Source organism: Brassica napus, chromosome C8, assembly GCF_020379485.1.
Source record: "Brassica napus cultivar Da-Ae chromosome C8, Da-Ae, whole genome shotgun sequence".
Lineage (NCBI taxonomy): Eukaryota > Viridiplantae > Streptophyta > Magnoliopsida > Brassicales > Brassicaceae > Brassica > Brassica napus.
The window spans coordinates 24,926,212-24,933,400 of NC_063451.1; the positions used below are offsets into that span (position 1 = coordinate 24,926,212).

General features: G+C 32.0%; 1 long non-coding RNA gene across 1 annotated transcript; it reads left to right on the top strand.

Moving 5' to 3' along the window:
• Positions 1-3,129: 3,129 nt before the first annotated feature.
• On the top strand, positions 3,130-6,230 carry LOC125591674. The gene is made up of 2 exons (XR_007327782.1): positions 3,130-4,179; positions 4,646-6,230. It is a non-coding gene; the product is annotated as an uncharacterized LOC125591674 (long non-coding RNA).
• Positions 6,231-7,189: the final 959 nt, after the last annotated feature.

Genomic DNA, 7,189 nt, shown 5'->3' on the forward strand with positions numbered 1-7,189 from the left:
GTTTGAACTGGTCTTTGGGGACAGACCAATAACTCTCCTATTTAAATGTAAAACGTGCGTACGAATCTCACTAATTGCTGCTTTTAAATATTAGAGATTGGGATGAGAAGAATATTAAAATGTCCCCTCCCTGCTTAACATCACTAGGAGGAAAAATCTTAAAATATCCTAGTATAATAAAATACTACTAGTCATAATTGAAAAAAAGTATTTAGAGCACGATTAACCCCGGGTTCTTAGGATGAGGTTCTTAGCGGAAGTTAAGAAACTGTTTCTTAACTTTTAACTAAAAAAGTTAAGAACCGGTTCTTAAATAAGGACTTTAAAAACCGCTTCTTAATTTTTTTAGTTAAAAGTTAAGAAAAAGTTTCTTAACTTCCGCTAAGAACCCCACTCTAAGAACTCCAGGTTAATCATGGTCTTAGAATAATTATGAGCATGAGAATGATGATCATGCAGGCTGAGATTTGAATCATATAGAACCGGAGGAGTACCTGTGTAAATAGTTAAATAAGCTTGATGCGGCCTAACACACATCACAATAATTAAAACATTTTTTAATAAACTCGTGAAGCTAAGGAAAGTTTCAGGTTTGCATGTTAAGAAGAATGATACTATACAAAAACAGAATCTGTTAGGCCAAAGTTATCATTTGGCTGCCAGCAGTGGCGGAGGGAAAAATGTTTTTCACAGGGGTCAAGTTGATGATACAAGAGTTTTACTAGGATCAGTAAACAAACACTACACCAGCATATGTTGTCTTAGAATGACTTTTCCTTGTGAATGCATATCCTCGCGTACAAAATTTAGGATATGATTTGACCACATAGTTTGGTCCCTGCACAAATTCGCGTATCCAATCATCGAACACAAGACCTCTGGCCAAACCATCATTCACCTATAAAAAAAAACATATATGATTACAAAATTAATTAGTTTTTATATATTAAATTTAAACTAATCATTTACATAGGGTAATATGATATATGACTCACATAACTACGAAGCCACGCAGCAAATCTGTTATCTCTAAGTTGTCGAAGCTCATCTTCTGTTGCATGCCTGTGAGTCATACGCAACTCCGCCATATATACACTATATACAAAAATATTATCAATATGAAATAAATTTATTGAATATTAATCTAACAATAAATGAATAAATATTTTTACCTCTCATATTGTAGAACATCTTCACAGTTGGTGAGCAAATATGTTTGCAAATGAGCGTGCTCAGTGTCCGTAAGTCTCCGCTTCGTGAATTTTCCACTAAGTCGTCCTATTTCCTTGAACATGCTTGGGACAGTAACATGATATGTTGCTCTCTCCCCTCTATCATCATGCCGAGCAGGTCTTCGGTGTTTTGTTTGCACTTCTGGTGGAAAATAATTTTCAGCAAAGATTGCAGTTTCTGTCAGGTTCGGAAAACAGAAGTCGGATTGGATTAATTCGACAGACTAAACACATCTAAAATCAGTAAATAAGATGAAATCGCTAAAAGCCAATTAAAAGGATGAAATCGCTTAACATGACCTGATTCGGATGAGAATCAACACAATCAATACTATTAAAACAGCATCATGACCAATTGATTAATGTTGTGTCCAACTTAAAAAATAAATCAAATATTTTATAATTGTAACCACCTTTATTAATCAATATGTAACCTCCTATCCAAAATTCTCAGACCATTTACAATTGGTTACGTTTTTCCCTTTTATCAATATTGAGTCCAATTTTTTTTGTTTTGAACTGAATTCAGCCCAAACTATTTTTTATGCTATTTAATAATTTCAACCTTTTAATTGATGAATATAACACGTTACTTCATGTAATTAATTTAAGCAGTTACATTATTGACATATGATTGAAAAAACACAAATATAAAAATTAAATTTGTTAAAAAATTTAAAGCAAAAAATTTAAGGGCGGATCAGAATCTAGTGTAATGTTAAAATAGAAGTTCTTACACAAAGAATTGATGTGAGAGGAGAGAAGTTATGTGAGTGGTTGATAATCGTATACGACAAATAAGATATGATTATCTAAAACCTAACGAAGAGCAAACAGTCATTCGAAAACACTATGGCAAAATAAGTAATATTCCAGGTATAAGGAAAGACGATTGTTAACAATGATCATGTTTTAATAATATTGATACGGTTCCTATTTTAAGCATTATTTTGTTTAAATGATTTTTTCTCATAATTTTATTAACTTTTTTTCCACATGGCAGTCTCTGATTTGTCAGTATATAAGAGATTTTTTCTTAAGAATCTGGTTCAACAGTTTTGACTGTCATGATCAGAAGTAAGAATCTTGACATTTCCCTTTCCAGTAATTGAACGTTTGAACTGGTCTTTGGGGACAGACCAATAACTCTCCTATTTAAATGTAAAACGTGCGTACGAATCTCACTAATTGCTGCTTTTAAATATTAGAGATTGGGATGAGAAGAATATTAAAATGTCCCCTCCCTGCTTAACATCACTAGGAGGAAAAATCTTAAAATATCCTAGTATAATAAAATACTACTAGTCATAATTGAAAAAAAGTATTTAGAGCACGATTAACCCCGGGTTCTTAGGATGAGGTTCTTAGCGGAAGTTAAGAAACTGTTTCTTAACTTTTAACTAAAAAAGTTAAGAACCGGTTCTTAAATAAGGACTTTAAAAACCGCTTCTTAATTTTTTTAGTTAAAAGTTAAGAAAAAGTTTCTTAACTTCCGCTAAGAACCCCACTCTAAGAACTCCAGGTTAATCATGGTCTTAGAATAATTATGAGCATGAGAATGATGATCATGCAGGCTGAGATTTGAATCATATAGAACCGGAGGAGTACCTGTGTAAATAGTTAAATAAGCTTGATGCGGCCTAACACACATCACAATAATTAAAACATTTTTTAATAAACTCGTGAAGCTAAGGAAAGTTTCAGGTTTGCATGTTAAGAAGAATGATACTATACAAAAACAGAATCTGTTAGGCCAAAGTTATCATTTGGCTGCCAGCAGTGGCTGAGGGAAAAATGTTTTTCACAGGGGTCAAGTTGATGATACAAGAGTTTTACTAGGATCAGTAAACAAATTAAATTAATCATATGTTTCTATAGGAAATACATGCAATTTTTTTTTTTTCAAAAATTCACATGGGTCATTTGACCCACATGATCGTGTGGTAGCTCCGCCACTGGCTGCCAGGAAAGCCTTTAGGAATTAGGAACTGTTGGCATTGAAACTTAAAAGAAAACGACGAAGTTGGGTACCATATGGGAAGCACACGTACATACGTTTCCAAGGCAAAAAGCAATTCACGAGATAGTTGTCGTCTTCTTATTATCCTCGACCGTATCGATTAACCAAAGTTTTATAGTGTTCACTTTCAATTGATCTAAATTCTAAGGTCATGCAAGCTTTTTCTGTCTATAAGGTTCTCAAACCTTTGTAAACGTTTATTTTAATTGAAATTCTTAGTTTAAACAAAAAACTTATAGTTGTTAATATAGTGACTATAGTGACTATAGTTGTCAATTTATTTTCTTTAAAAAAAAATAATAATATAGTGACTATAATATATTTGTTATGAGATGTACGTAACTTTATTCTTATTTTCAACCGTATGATATATGTGCTTTGTTTCCTTGGCAAGCGGAGAATAATAAAGATAACGTAAATTCTAACTCGAGCATGTTTTATTTGGTTTATTTAATTCAGAACTTATAACAGATTATGGTGTTCACTTTTTATCTTTTCTAAATTTTTGTTTGGAGTACAAACTGTTTTATGTTTTTGGACAAATGACTAGCTATGATTTAAGGATCTTAATCTAGATAGATTCATATGCATGGCAGCATGGGTCTAAATCTTCTCCAAAAACATATATACAGAATATAAAAAGAAAATCAAATTTATGTGTATATTACATAATTTATGAACATTAGCCTGTTAAAAAAATTATCTTGCACCATGCACGTATTTACGAAGAAGACATATGATGCAGAAAAGGACAAATCATGATTTTGTAATGACAATACACATGTAAAATATATTCTGTTTTTCCTTTAATTGTTACGGTCTCAAATCCTCATAATACGATATATATTACGAATTTAAGGAGCAACAATGATCTATGATGGAACGGATATCAAATCTATACAGAGACAGCTATAACTGAAGCATCAGGTATAGCATCTCGTCTACAAATCTTGCTACCATTAGTTGAAAAAATGGAACGTACCACTTGATTAGTAATAAAGACTTACAAGTAGAGAAGACGGAACTCAGATATCTTTCACCCACTAGTCGTCAATACTTTTTCAAGTCTCGAGTCTGGAGTAGCTGTAACTACATACCTTCATGTCTCTCTCTATCTCTCTCTATTTATAGAAATATTGAGTCAGCTCCCACGTTTCACTTCCACTCTCGTGGATCATGGCGTCTCCGTCTCTATCGGATTTAATTTTCCAGATTTTATTCTTTTTGTTTTTCATTTTTCTTCTCTAAAATAAACTAAAATTATACAATCGTTATAAGCGTGACACCAAATTTTGAGACTTTGTTATATCTTTATTTCATTCATATGGGACTTTCTTCTTCTTTCTTCAATAATTGTGAAAGCATATGTTATACATATACAATTGTTTTGTAGTGGCCCTACACCAAAGAGAAGAAAAAATCTGAGTGGAAATTGAACTTTCGATGACGATCGAACTCAGTTAAGCCGCCTGACACTTTTACTGGTCGAACCAATATGACATTTTTCATAAAGAAAACTTTCCAGCAGCAACGAGAGGCGAGAGCTATCTGTAATGATAATAAGTTTGTATATTTCATTTTTGAAGTGGTGACGCTGCAGTAAACGTTCAACGAACTTTAGAATATGAAATATGAGATTATGCTGGATTGGTGAAACATTAACTCTTCAAATGTTGCATGAAAGTTCGGTACGTACTTTTTCTTTTAAAATTGTTTTAGCTTGCAATAAAACATCTCACTCAGCCAGGTAATTTTTAATTATTAAAATATATATGGTTGATGAGGCCATGAGGGTTGGCCAAGTTTCTTATTAGAATTTTTATCCCACCAAATAATAGTTTGTAGTTTAAAACAAGAACGTTTATGTAACCCGTTTTAAAATGGCATTATACTAATGTGAACTCAATAACATGCTATCAGTTGACCCTCCAAAAAAATTTACAACATGCTATTAATTATCATATAACTTACACGGCATGTGTTTCCTTAACACACTATTTTTTCTAATAGATTATAGATCAAATCATTCTCAACAAATGATTTGTAATTTTGAACAAATTATGTGTATACTATATGCTACATAATTTATTTTTAGGAAACGTTTAAATTATACTAAATATAATATCTATTACAATAAAGTTGACAAGTCTCACTTCTCATGAAGTCACCTCAACGAAGAGAGTTCCAAAACGCGACACCTGTCATCTTATTATTTATTCATCTCAAGTTTTTGTTTATGTTAATGGACCAAGTGTTCTATTTAGTAAGTTATTGGGCTTTTATAATAGACCAAGGGTTTTCACCCTTTAAACGTTGGAGATGCAGAGCAGAGCCGCAAGATCACAACGCCTCGGAACGACGCCTCGGAAAAACTCCTCTGTAACGGCTGCAATTTTATTTATTTGCTACTTCAATTCACCATTTAAGTTTCTCAGTTACGCCATTAAATCTACTCTTTCCACTATGTCGTATTCAATATCCCTACTCTTTCTCAATAGTTACTAAGGAAATTTGTATCTATAAATAAGGATGTATTCCTCCTTGAAACTCAATCCTCCTGCTACTCTGAAACAGCCACCTTAAACCTTTTCTTATCCGACTTGAAAGCCAATTGTTGTGCCAACACCGTTGAAGCCTGACTTTTTAGGGTTTACCTGCTCGTCATCAGAGAAGATAATTCCGATGAACAAATGACATTTATGGTTTTTCAGAAACAGCCTAAGCTTATCCACGGCTCTGTGAACACGCACATGCTTAACACCTTCAAACACATGTGAGGGTTCAATCTTCTCGATTAAAAGGTTTGACATCACACAGATTAACAATAACTCTGTGACTCACATCTTTCCATAAGCTTCAGTGACTTACTGCTTTTGTTGAGATACTTTATCATGAAGATCATTTTTGAAGGTTAAGATCCGATGTATTTATTTGTACAAAGACAGAGATTGGTGAAGCTTGAAGGAAAATTAAGAGAAGAAGAGATGCATTATAGAGAAAGGGAAACTTAGAACTTTATTCTTACTACTTCTGAATGAGAACTATGGAAAAGAAAAGATGAATAAATTTTTTTAGAGTCTTAATTATGAAATTAGAGAGGAATTGAAGTTCTAGGAAAAATGTTGAAACGCCAAAAAAAATGAGGAGAGAGCCAAAAACAGAAGCAAGATGATGGAAGAAAAGAATAGTGGTGACATGTTCATACTTGTGCGCTCACGTACCATGTTTACCCACTTTATACTTTTTTCTTCATTATTAGAGAGAAATGCTAATAGTTAATCACAAAAAAGAGAGAAAAGATAATAATAATTATTTATATTTCTACTTTTGTCTTTTTTTCATAACTTTTGGGTATCTATAGAAATATTTTCTACAGTAGTCTATTTATATTAGTCTAACATTTCACCAAGTAAATTTGATTTGATTTTAATAAAGATATCGATATACAATTAATGAGATGTTTCTAGAAGTACATGAAGGCATGTGTTAAAACCAGAGTTTAAATATTGGCTCATGCGTGGATGGGTGGGCAAGAAAACCAAACTAACTGAACCGAAACCGATCCAAACAAAACCAAACCAAAGTCTAATATTAAATAGGTTGGTTTAAAACTAAAGTCACTGTTAACTTTATTAGCAATGTTTTTTTTTTAATTTTCTATTTAATTTAGTTAAATTTGGTTTAATTGTGTTCTTATCAACGTTTATGATTTTTAAGGTTTTTGTTTCAGTTTTGTATTAGATTTAATTTACATAGTTTGTTTTTAAGAGACATTATTGGTGATGTTTTTTAATTTTCTATTTATGATAGTTAACTTTGATTTGATTGTGCTCTTATAAGCTTTATGGGGTTTTAAAAAGATTTTTGTTTAGTTTTACATTAGATTTAGTTTATATAATTTATTCTTTCATAGTAACCATCATGATGATTTCGTGAC